This window comes from Hemiscyllium ocellatum, unplaced genomic scaffold (assembly GCF_020745735.1).
Source record: "Hemiscyllium ocellatum isolate sHemOce1 unplaced genomic scaffold, sHemOce1.pat.X.cur. scaffold_2677_pat_ctg1, whole genome shotgun sequence".
NCBI classification, from domain to species: domain Eukaryota; kingdom Metazoa; phylum Chordata; class Chondrichthyes; order Orectolobiformes; family Hemiscylliidae; genus Hemiscyllium; species Hemiscyllium ocellatum.
The window spans coordinates 1-12,399 of NW_026868162.1; the positions used below are offsets into that span (position 1 = coordinate 1).

At 45.4% G+C, this 12,399-nt stretch overlaps 6 non-coding genes across 6 annotated transcripts; all 6 read left to right on the top strand.

Annotated features, from left to right (window-relative positions):
* The first annotated feature begins 756 nt into the window (after nt 1-756).
* Nucleotides 757-837, top strand: trnal-cag (transfer RNA leucine (anticodon CAG)). The gene has a single exon. It is a non-coding gene; the product is annotated as a tRNA-Leu (tRNA).
* A 1,494-nt stretch (nt 838-2,331) lies between these two features.
* On the top strand, nt 2,332-2,404 carry trnav-cac (transfer RNA valine (anticodon CAC)). The gene has a single exon. It is a non-coding gene; the product is annotated as a tRNA-Val (tRNA).
* Nucleotides 2,405-4,065: 1,661 nt separating this feature from the next.
* Nucleotides 4,066-4,144, top strand: trnal-cag (transfer RNA leucine (anticodon CAG)). The gene has a single exon. It is a non-coding gene; the product is annotated as a tRNA-Leu (tRNA).
* Nucleotides 4,145-5,641: 1,497 nt separating this feature from the next.
* Nucleotides 5,642-5,714, top strand: trnav-cac (transfer RNA valine (anticodon CAC)). The gene has a single exon. It is a non-coding gene; the product is annotated as a tRNA-Val (tRNA).
* Nucleotides 5,715-7,383: 1,669 nt separating this feature from the next.
* Nucleotides 7,384-7,464, top strand: trnaw-cca (transfer RNA tryptophan (anticodon CCA)). Its single transcript has one exon. It is a non-coding gene; the product is annotated as a tRNA-Trp (tRNA).
* Nucleotides 7,465-8,962: 1,498 nt separating this feature from the next.
* trnav-cac (transfer RNA valine (anticodon CAC)) lies at nt 8,963-9,035 on the top strand. Its single transcript has one exon. It is a non-coding gene; the product is annotated as a tRNA-Val (tRNA).
* Nucleotides 9,036-12,399: the final 3,364 nt, after the last annotated feature.

Consider the following 12,399-nt stretch of genomic DNA (forward strand, 5'->3'; position numbering starts at 1 on the left):
GCCTTTTAAATTGAGGTGAACAGAAACTGCATTTCTAATGAGCATCATGGAATTTAGCAAGATTTATTGAGTCGCTTCTCGTCGCTTCCCACACAGGTTTCCAAGTCAGTCGGTATTCGATTTGGCTCATGTCCAGTGTGAATATCCCGCAGCCATTGCACGGTTAAGGATAAAAGCAAGGAAGTGGCATCTCGAACCACCCCGAGGTCAAAGCATCCTCACAAGGTGATCTGTCGATCTCGATTGTAATGCTACCTCCGTTTTAAGGGTGAGAACATTCTTTGCCAAACAGACACAGTGACTGAAATATGTGCACGGTATGATGTGGAACATGGCCTGCTCAGCTTTGTGCATTTTCCCCTGTAGTCCGGTGTGTTTCGTGTTCCGTGTAAACGTGAACGTTGTCCTGTTTTCAGCAATCGGTGAAATCATTCAGCAAAGCAAGCATCGAAATTGAAGTAATGTCAAGCAGCTCATGGTGATTTGACCAAATCATTACCGAACATATATTCTCACGCAGTCAAAGATACATTTCTGGGGCTGAAAAGAGTCTGAGAAGATAGACACAGCTTACCATTGATTTTTGTCTGGATTGATGGGCTTTCATTATCTCTGCGAAATAGACATTGTTAGCCGGGCACATACCAGCTCTGTGCGAGTCGACAGGACCATGGAACCCTTTTCATGTGACTTTGCATGTGTGGTTATGCAGGAGCACAATTCGAAATGCAAGAAAAATGGACGCTCAGGCTGTCTGGTAGTGTAGCCGAGCGGTCTAAGGCGCTGGATCCAGGTTCCAGTCCTGAAAGGGCGTGGGTTCGAATCCCACCACTGCCATTTCAGCTGACCACTCCCAGTTTGAATGCTGCTTCGATCCCCGCTGCATTGATGTTCTCGGAGAATTAACTGTGGACAGGTGCCGAGTATTGTCAGGTCTCCTCAGCTGCCATGATGTTATTCGCCTCCCCTGCAAAAATCGCAGCAGCTCAGCGGTTGGTTTATGTTCCAGGCAAGTTGAGGTTTTATTACTGGAACCGATGGAGACTGTTATTTCATCGCTGTTGTGAAAAAAGTCCGGCGGTGAGTCGATTCATCGTTATTTGGCTTTCTGGCGAATGGGAAAATCTTCCAATCATATTTTAATTGAATTTCTCTCCCCATTTCCTGCATTTCCGTCCTGGAGACCACCGAAGGGAAAGGTAATCTAATCGAGACTGTGATTGGTGAAAAATTCACTTTTATAGGCCCATACTTATTATATTCTTTCTTTCTCTCTTTTTCAGCATTGTCTGGGAATGGTGGTGCACTAAGCTGCAGTATGTTTGAAAGAGTAGTTTGGAATTGCCCTGTCGTTAGTTGTGAGATTACTTTATGCCTCATGCCCCCGGACTGTCTCACATTTTAGTCATTCAACTTCGCTGTGTCTGAACATGCATTAGGTATGCCAGTTTTTTTTGTGTTCCGTGTTAAATGCTTTCTGTTGCGATTCGGTCAATACATTACGAGTTAACAGGGGTTCTGAGGTAACTTGCAGCAGCAAAAATCCTCAAACTGAGGATCTGGGAAAGTTTCACGAAGCATGGTCAGTCGGAGCAAAAGTAAGGAAGTCGTTCGTTTCTGCAGTGTTTCACAATACTACCTTTCCCTGAGCAGTCGAACAGACTAAATGATTGTGCTACAACTGCGACGGCAAGCTCCGCTGAAAAGTAATCCTTCAAAACCGTGTAAGCAACGCAAGTTATTGGGGTACACCGCGTGGAAACAGAGACTTCGGTGTATCTCATCCATGCTCACCACATCACCAAAATTAAACAGTCCCGTTCCACAGCATTTTCTCCTCAATCCCTCTAAACCCATCCTATCCAGAAACTCATATCCGATACCATTGCAATTTTCTGAGTGCAATAGCCTCCTCCACTCCTCTGGTAGCTCATTCCATACACCCACAACCTTGTGAGTGGAAATGTGCGTCGGGTCCTTTGTCATTTCAGAGCACTCACCTTAAACCTATGCTCTCGAGTTTCCAACAACCCTAGCTTGTGTAAAACACGTAAAAACTCAGTTTACAACCCTTCCATAAAACCATGTCGCAGCCGTTATGCTGCGGGAAAGTTGTCCCAGCTTATTCCACTTCACACTCCAGTCCAAACATTGACGACATCCTTGTCTATATTTTGTCACTAATTTCCAGTCTATATTTTTTTGACTTTTTTTCAAGATGTCAATTCCCTGGATAACAACGAGCTATTAGAAAAAGAAAGGTGAAACGTAGAATGGCTTCAACTTTCAGTGCTGGATGCCACAGAGCCGCAACGCGCTCGGCTGAAGCTCGTTTCTGTAGTGTAGTGGTCATCACGTTCGCCTCACACGCGAAAGGTCCCCAGTTCGAAGCTGGGCAGAAACTGCTTTGTTCTTCAATTGCAGCCTTTTACACGGACAAGAACGGAGCTTTCTTGCTTGCTCTCCCATCTGCAAATCTGCCTTCGACAATGCTCGAACAAATCTGCTCTCTTTGTGAAATGTGATGCACTTCCATTTAATAGTGACAAAGCATTGTAAAGGCTATGTTCTGATCAGAACCATTGTAAAACCTGGTTCTGATCATAAGTCATTCTTTTTGAGAGTGTAGTTACCGCGTTCTGATCCCTTCCACGAAAAACTGTCCCGCATTTGCATTCCTGCGCAGGCGGACCGGTTCAAAGACAGGGAAGAAGCTGATGCGCTGGTGCTACTGATCAGCGCACTCACTGATTCCTGAACTAGTCTGTTTGTCAAATGTAAACCAAAGTCGTCTCTGCAAGCCTCATTTGAAACTCTCTGTCGTTATTCAACGTGCGAGAATTGGCAGCAGAGGTGCTGAATCATGGTTTGGATCAGTTCGCACGTTAGTGACTCATTCAATCAGCAACAGCAATGAACGAAATTGCACTCCCAGAGGAACCTCTGGACTTGTGGTTTCATAGCGTCGCTAGTATTAAGGTGAGCCCCGAGATCTAAGCCATGTTGGAACTGAAACGGAGGAATTGACAGAGAGGCTGCAGAATAACATCGCAACCTTTTGGTTTTCTTTAAATCACTGACGAGCAGGAAAATGTAAACGGGCAGGCGAGTGGGAAAGTGAGGCAGTTGCAGCTCTGGTGAAACTCCTTCTTTGTAAGTCACTCAGCACCAAGAGACGTGAAGGTGACTCATGCCTGAGAACTCTTCACATCGAGAACAAAAAGCAATCCAATGCAGTTAGCACTCTCCCGGAATTGGGATGGGGGAGATAATTACCTTTTGACATCAGTTACTATGTTCAGAAACTGCCTTTTAAAATTGAGGTGAACAGAAACTGCATTTCTAATGAGCAGCATGGAATTTAGCAAGATTTATTGAGTCGCTCTCGTCGCTTCCCACACAGGTTTCCAAGTCAGTCGGTATCGATGTGGCTCATGTCCAGGTGTGAATATCCCTGCAGCAACAATTGCAACGGTAAGGTAAAAGGCAAGGAAAGTGGCATCTCGAACTCCCCGAGGTCATATCATCCTCACAAGGTTATCTGTCGTTCTCGATTGTAATGCTACCTCCGGTTTTAGGGTGGAGAACATTCTTTGCCAAACAGACACAGTGACTGAAAATATAGTGCACGTATGATGTGGAACACGGCCTGCTCAGCTTTGTGCATTTTCCCTGTAGTCCGGTGTGTTGTTCGTGTTCCGTGTAAACGTGAACGTTGTCCTGTTTCGAGCAATCGTTAAATCATTCAGCAAAGCAAGCATCGAAATTGAAGTAATGTCAAGCAGCTCATGGTGATTTGACCAAATCATTACCAACATATATTCTCACGCAGTCCAAGATACATTTCTGCTGAAAAGAGTCTGAGAAGATAGACACAGCTTACCATTGATTTTTGTCTGGATTGATGGGCTTTCATTATCTGCTGCGAAATAGACATTGTAGCCGGGCACATACCAGCTGCTGTGCGAGTCGGACAGGGACCATGGAACCCTTTTCATGTGACTTTGCATGGTGGTTATGCAGGAGCACAATTCGAATGCAAGAAAATGGACGCTCAGGCTGTCTGGTAGTGTGGCCGAGCGGTCTAAGGCGCTGGATCCAGGTTCCAGTCCTGAAAGCGTGGGTTCGAATCCCACCACTGCCATTTCAGCTGATCCACTCCACTGTTTGAATGCTGCTTCGATCCCCGCTGCATTGATGTTCTCGGAGAATTAACTGTGGACAGGTGCCGAGTATTGTCAGGTCTCTCAGCTGCCATGATGTTATTCGCCTCCCCTGCAGAAATCGCAAGCAGCTCAGCGGTTGGTTTATGTTCCAGGCAAGTTGAGGTTTTACTGGAACCGAATGGAGACTGTTATTTCATCGCTGTTGTGAAACAAAGTCCTGCGGTGAGTCGATTCATCGTTATTTGGCTTTCTGGCGAATGGAAAATCTTTCCAATGCATATGTTATTGAATTTCTCCCATTTCCTGCATTTCCGTCCTGGAGACACCGGAAGGGAAAGGTAATCTAATCGAGACTGTGATTGGTGAAATTCACTTTTTTATGGCCCATACTTATTATATTCTTTCTTTCTCTCTTTTTCAGCATTGTCTGGGAAGTGGTGGTGCACTAAGGCTGCAGTATGTTTGAAAGAGTAGTTTGGAATTGCCCTGTTGTTAGTTGTGAGATTACTTTATGCCTCATGCCCTCGGACTGTCTCACATTTAGCATTCATGCTTCGCTGTGTCTGAACATGCATTAGGTATGCCAGTTTTGTTTGTGTTCCGTGTTAAATGCTTTCTGTTTGCGATTCGGTCAATACATTACGAGTTAACAGGGGTTCTGAGGTAACTTGCAGCAGCAAAAATCCTCAACTGAGGATCTGGGAAAGTTTCACGAAGCATGGTCAGTCGGAGCAAAAGTAAGGAAGTCGTTCGTTTCTGCAGTGTTTCACAATACTACCTTTCCCGTGAGCAGTCGAACAGACTAAATGATTGTGCTACAGACTGCGACGGCAAGCTCCGCTGAAAAGTAATCCTTCAAAACCGGTGTAAGCAACGCAAGGTTATTGGGGTACACCGCGTGGAAACAGAGACTTCGGTGTATCTCATCCATGCTCACCACATCACCAAAATTAAACAAGTCCCGTTCCACAGCATTTCTCCTCAATCCCTCTAAACCCATCCTATCCAGAAACTCATCCGATTACCATTGCAATTTTCTGAGTGCAATAGCCTCCTCCACTCCCTCTGGTAGCTCATTCCATACACCCACAACCTTGTGAGTGGAAAATGTGCGTCGGGGTCCTTTGTCAATTTCAGAGCACTCACCTTAAACCTATGCTCTCGAGTTTCCAACTCACCCTAGCTTGTGTAAAACACGTAAATACTCAGTTTACAACCCTTCCATAAAACCATGTCGCAGCCGTTATGCTGCCGGGAAAGTTGTCCAGCTTATTCCACTTCACACTCCAGTCCAAACATTGACGACATCCTTGTCTATATTTTGTCACTAATTTCAGTCTATATTTTTTGACTTTTTCAAGATGTCAATTTCCCTGGATAACAACGAGCTATTGGAAAAAGAAAGGTGAAACGTAGAATGGCTTCAACTTTCAGTGCTGGATGCCACAGAGCCGCAACGCGCTCGGCTGAAGCTCGTTTCTGTAGTGTAGTGGTCATCACGTTCGCCTCACACGCGAAAGGTCCCCAGTTCGAAGCTGGGCAGAAACTGCTTTGTTCTTCAATTGCAGCCTTTTACACGGACAAGAACGGAGCTTTCTTGCTTGCTCTCCCATCTGCAAATCTGCCTTCGAAAATGCTCGAACAAATCTGCTCTCTTTGTGAAATGTGATGCACTTCCATTTAATTAGTGAGCAAAGCATTGTAAAGGCTTGTTCTGATCAGAACCATTGTAAACCTGGTTCTGATCATAAGTCATTCTGTTTGAGAGTGTAGTTACCGCGTTCTGATCCCTTCCACGAAAAACTGTCCCGCATTTGCATTCCTTGCGCAGGCGGACCGGTTCAAAGACAGGGAAGAAGCTGATGCGCTGGTGCTACTGATCAGCGCACCACTGATTCCTGAACTAGTCTGTCTGTCAAATGTAAACCAAAGTCGTCTCTGCAAGGCCTCATTTGGAAACTCTCTGTCGTTATTCAACGTGCGAGAATTGGCAGCAGAGGTGCTGAATCATGGTTTGGATCAGTTCGCACGTTAGTGACTCATTCAATCAGCAACAGCAATGAAAGAAATTGCACTCCCAGAGGAACCTCTGGACTTGTGGTTTCATAGCGTCGCTAGTATTAAGGTGAGCCCCGAGATCTAAGCCATGTTGGAACTGAAACGGAGGAATTGACAGAGAGGCTGCAGAATAACATCGCAACCTTTTGGTTTTCTTTAAATCACTGACGAGCAGGAAACTGTAAACGGGCAGGGCGAGTGGGAAAGTGAGGCAGTTGCAGCTCTGGTGAAACTCCTTCTTTGTAAGTCACTCAGCACCAAGAGACGTGAAGGTGACTCATGCCTGAGAACTCTTCACATCGAGAACAAAAAGCAATCAAGTGCAGTTAGCACCTCTCCCGGAATTGGGTGGGGTGAGATAATTACCTTTTGACTTCAGTTACTATGTTCAGAAACTGCCTTTTAAATTGAGGTGAACAGAAACTGCATTTCTAATGAGCAGCATGGAATTTAGCAAGATTTATTGAGTCGCTTCTCGTCGCTTCCCACACAGGTTTCCAAGTCAGTCGGTATCGATGTGGCTCATGTCCAGGTGTGAATATCCCTGCAGCCAATTGCACGGTTAAGGTAAAAGGCAAGGAAAGTGGCATCTCGAACCAGCCCCGAGGTCATATCATCCTCACAAGGTGATCTGTCGTTCTCGGATTGTAATGCTACCTCCGGTTTTAGGGTGGAGAACATTCTTTGCAAACAGACACAGTGACTGAAAATATAGTGCACGGTATGATGTGGAACACGGCCTGCTCAGCTTTGTGCATTTTCCCTGTAGTCCGGTGTGTTTCGTGTTCCGTGTAAACGTGAACGTTGTCCTGTTTCGAGCAATCGGTGAAATCATTCAGCAAAGCAAGAATCGAAATTGAAGTAATGTCAAGCAGCTCATGGTGATTTGACCAAATCATTACCGAACATATATTCTCACGCAGTCAAAGATACATTTCTGGCTGAAAAGAGTCTGAGAAGATAGACACAGCTTACCATTGATTTTTGTCTGGATTGATGGGCTTTCATTATCTGCTGCGAAATAGACATTGTAGCCGGGCACATACCAGCTGCTGTGCGAGTCGGACAGGGACCATGGAACCCTTTTCATGTGACTTTGCATGTGTGGTTATGCAGGAGCACAATTCGAAATGCAAGAAAATGGACGCTCAGGCTGTCTGGTAGTGTGGCCGAGCGGTCTAAGGCGCTGGATCAGGTTCCAGTCCTGAAAGGGGCGTGGGTTCGAATCCCACCACTGCCATTTCAGCTGATCCACTCCACTGTTTGAATGCTGCTTCGATCCCCGCTGCATTGATGTTCTCGGAGAATTAACTGTGGACAGGTGCCGAGTATTGTCAGGTCTCTCAGCTGCCATGATGTTATTCGCCTCCCCTGCAGAAAATCGCAAGCAGCTCAGCGATTGGTTTATGTTCCAGGCAAGTTGAGGTTTTACTGGAACCGAATGGAGACTGTTATTTCATCGCTGTTGTGAAACAAAGTCCGGCGGTGAGTCGATTCATCGTTATTTGGCTTTCTGGCGAATGGGAAAATCTTTCCAATGCATATGTTATTGAATTTCTCCCATTTCCTGCATTTCCGTCCTGGAGACACCGGAAGGGAAAGGTAATCTAATCGAGACTGTGATTGGTGAAATTCACTTTTTTATGGCCCATACTTATTATATTCTTTCTTTCTCTCTTTTCAGCATTGTCTGGGAAGTGGTGGTGCACTAAGGCTGCAGTATGTTTGAAAGAGTAGTTTGGAATTGCCCTGTCGTTAGTTGTGAGATTACTTTATGCCTCATGCCCTCGGACTGTCTCACATTTAGCATTCATGCTTCGCTGTGTCTGAACATGCATTAGGTATGCCAGTTTTGTTTGTGTTCCGTGTTAAATGCTTTCTGTTTGCGATTCGGTCAATACATTACGAGTTAACAGGGGTTCTGAGGTAACTTGCAGCAGCAAAAATCCTCAACTGAGGATCTGGGAAAGTTTCACGAAGCATGGTCAGTCGGAGCAAAAGTAAGGAAGTCGTTCGTTTCTGCAGTGTTTCACAATACTACCTTTCCCGTGAGCAGTCGAACAGACTAAATGATTGTGCTACAGACTGCGACGGCAAGCTCCGCTGAAAAGTAATCCTTTAAAACCGGTGTAAGCAACGCAAGGTTATTGGGGTACACCGCGTGGAAACAGAGACTTCGGTGTATCTCATCCATGCTCACCACATCACCAAAATTAAACAAGTCCCGTTCCACAGCATTTCTCCTCAATCCCTCTAAACCCATCCTATCCAGAAACTCATCCGATTACCATTGCAATTTTCTGAGTGCAATAGCCTCCTCCACTCCCTCTGGTAGCTCATTCCATACACCCACAACCTTGTGAGTGGAAAATGTGCGTCGGGGTCCTTTGTCAATTTCAGACCACTCACCTTAAACCTATGCTCTCGAGTTTCCAACTCACCCTAGCTTGTGTAAAACACGTAAATACTCAGTTTACAACCCTTCCATAAAACCATGTCGCAGCCGTTATGCTGCCGGGAAAGTTGTCCCAGCTTATTCCACTTCACACTCCAGTCCAAACATTGACGACATCCTTGTCTATATTTTGTCACTAATTTCAGTCTATATTTTTTGACTTTTTCAAGATGTCAATTTCCCTGGATAACAACGAGCTATTGAAAAAGAAAGGTGAAACGTAGAATGGCTTCAACTTTCAGTGCTGGATGCCACAGAGCCGCAACGCGCTCGGCTGAAGCTCGTTTCTGTAGTGTAGTGGTCATCACGTTCGCCTCACACGCGAAAGGTCCCCAGTTCGAAGCTGGGCAGAAACTGCTTTGTTCTTCAATTGCAGCCTTTTACACGGACAAGAACGGAGCTTTCTTGCTTGCTCTCCCATCTGCAAATCTGCCTTCGAAAATGCTCGAACAAATCTGCTCTCTTTGTGAAATGTGATGCACTTCCATTTAATTAGTGAGCAAAGCATTGTAAAGGCTTGTTCTGATCAGAACCATTGTAAAACCTGGTTCTGATCATAAGTCATTCTGTTTGAGAGTGTAGTTACCGCGTTCTGATCCCTTCCACGAAAAACTGTCCCGCATTTGCATTCCTTGCGCAGGCGGACCGGTTCAAAGACAGGGAAGAAGCTGATGCGCTGGTGCTACTGATCAGCGCACCACTGATTCCTGAACTAGTCTGTCTGTCAAATGTAAACCAAAGTCGTCTCTGCAAGGCCTCATTTGGAAACTCTCTGTCGTTATTCAACGTGCGAGAATTGGCAGCAGAGGTGCTGAATCATGGTTTGGATCAGTTCGCACGTTAGTGACTCATTCAATCAGCAACAGCAATGAAAGAAATTGCACTCCAGAGGAACCTCTGGACTTGTGGTTTCATAGCGTCGCTAGTATTAAGGTGCGCCCGAGATCTAAGCCATGTTGGAACTGAAACGGAGGAATTGACAGAGAGGCTGCAGAATAACATCGCAACCTTTTGGTTTTCTTTAAATCACTGACGAGCAGGAAACTGTAAACGGGCAGGGCGAGTGGGAAAGTGAGGCAGTTGCAGCTCTGGTGAAACTCCTTCTTTGTGAGTCACTCAGCAACAAGAGACGTGAAGGTGACTCAGGCGTGAGAGCTCTTCACATCGAGAACAAAAAGCAATCAAGGGCAGTTAGCACCTCTCCCGGATTGGGGTGGGGTGAGATAATTACCTTTTGACTTCAGTTACTATGTTCAGAAACTGCCTTTTAAATTGAGGTGAACAGAAACTGCATTTCTAATGAGCACCATGGAATTTAGCAAGATTTATTGAGTCGCTTCTCGTCGCTTCCCACACAGGTTTCCAAGTCAGTCGGTATCGATGTGGCTCATGTCCAGGTGTGAATATCCCTGCAGCCAATTGCACGGTTAAGGTAAAAGGCAAGGAAAGTGGCATCTCGAACTGGCCCCGAGGTCATATCATCCTCACAATGTGATCTGTCGTTCTCGGATTGTAATGCTACCTCCGGTTTTAGGGTGGAGAACATTCTTTGGGACCCTTATGCTGCAAAACAGACACAGTGACTGAAACTATGCTGCACGGTATAATGTGGAACACGGCCTGCTCAGCTTTGTGCATTTTCCCTGTTGTCCGGTGTGTTTCATGTTCCATGTAAACGTGAAAGTTGTCCTGTTTCGAGCAATCATTGAGCAAAGCAAGAATCGAAATTGAAGTAATGTCAAAAGCTCATGGTGATTTGACCAAATCGTAACCGAACATATACTCTCACGCACTCACAGAAACATTTGTAGCTGAAAAGAGTCTGAGTAGGTAGACTCAGCTTACCATTGATTTTTGTCTGGATTGAGGGGCTCCTTCTTTGTGTTTCACTCAGCAACCAGAGACATGAAGGTGACTCTGGCAGAGAGCTCTTCACATCGAGAACAAAGAGCACTCAAGGGCAGTTAGCACCTCTTTGACATCTTCTGGGGTGGGGTGGGGCAATCACCTTTTGACTTCTGTTAAGATCCTCAAAAACTGAAAGTTGTCCTGTTTCGAGCAGAGGACGAAATCATTTACCAAAGCAACAATCCAAATACCAGCAATATCATGCAGCTCATGGTTACTTTGCCCAATCATATCCGAATATACAGTCTCTCATACAGACATTACATTTGTGGCTTTAGCAAATCTCAGAAGCTTGATTCCAGCTATCAAATGATTTTTGGCTGGATTGAATGTTTGTTGCGAGATTGATATTGTAGTTGGGCATATCCCTGCAGCTGTGCCAGCAGGAGAGGGATCACAGAACTGTTTCCCTGTGACTTTGCTTCTAATGTTTCACAGGAGCACCATGGAAGGTGTAAGACAATACACTGCAGCTGTGGCTGGTTTCGTGGCCAAGTGACCGAAGGAACTGCTTTCTCACTACAAACTCTCAGGTGGCTCGAGTTCAGATCCAACCGCTGCCCTTTGTGGGTGTGCTGTTTGTTTTACTGCAGCCTGTTAAATGCTGCTGTGTTTAAATTCCAACACAACCATGTGGTTTTGCTTTTGGAAATGTACCTCTGATTTGGGAGAGTGCACACTCTCTATCCTGTCAGTGTTTATGCTGTTATGATCACGTTTGCGTCCCACATGAAATGTCCCCGTTCTCAAGCGGTTCTACTGCTGCATCATGTTCCGGCCAAGTTGTGTTATTCACTGTTTTCACTGAAACAGAACGGAGATTGGTATTGCATCGCTGTTGTGAAACAAAATCCTGCAGTGACTTTACTTCTCATTATTTGGTGTTCTGGCGAATGGGAAAATAATTCCACTACATTGTGATGTCATATGGTCTTAAATTTCTTTTATTTCCTTCCCTTCTGCCCTGGAGATGGAGGAAGCAGGCACTGCCGCATTGTTGATCGGATGGGCAAATTAATCTAAACGAGACTGTGTTTGGGAATCTCTTAACTTTTCATGGTCCGTTCATGTTCAGTTCTTTCTTTTCCCTCATTTCGGAGCTTTTCGGGAGGTGGCGGTGCACCAAGTTTCCAATACATTTTGGGAGTGCAGTTTGGAATTGCTCTGAAGGATCTGGGAGATGTTTATGGCTGATTGCCCTCGCACTGTCCCCAGAACAGCATTCATGCTTCAATGTCTCTTAAAATGTATTTTAAACAAACTCCCATTTCCCAGCATCTGGCCCCTATCCCACTAAACCTTTCCTATCCAGAAGCTCAGCCGGTTGCCTTTGAAATCTTCTGAGTGTACGAGCCTCCTCCACTTCCTCTGGTCGCTGATTCCATACACGCACAACCTTCTCTGTGGGATAGGTGCCTCATTCCGTTTTATATTTTACCCGTCTCACCTTAAACCTATGCTCTCCAGTTTTTAACTCGCCCCATATTGCAGAGATCAATAACTCAAATTTTTCTGTTGACAAACCTTCCTTAAGGTCATGCCTGACGATGAAGGGTAAGACGTCCCAGTATGTTCAGGCTCGCCCGACATTCCAAACTGTGCATCCCTGACACCATCTTTGTTTATATTTTGTGAGCAATTTCACGTGATTTTCTTATTTTTTAAATGATGCCAATTACGCTGGAGAATAACCAGCTCCTGGAAACAGAAAGATGAAGCGTTGAGCCGCTGTAAATTTTAGTGCTGGCCGACTCTGAACACCAGCTGCTCGCGGGGATATTTCCTGTAGTGTAGTGGCTGTTAGAGTCACCT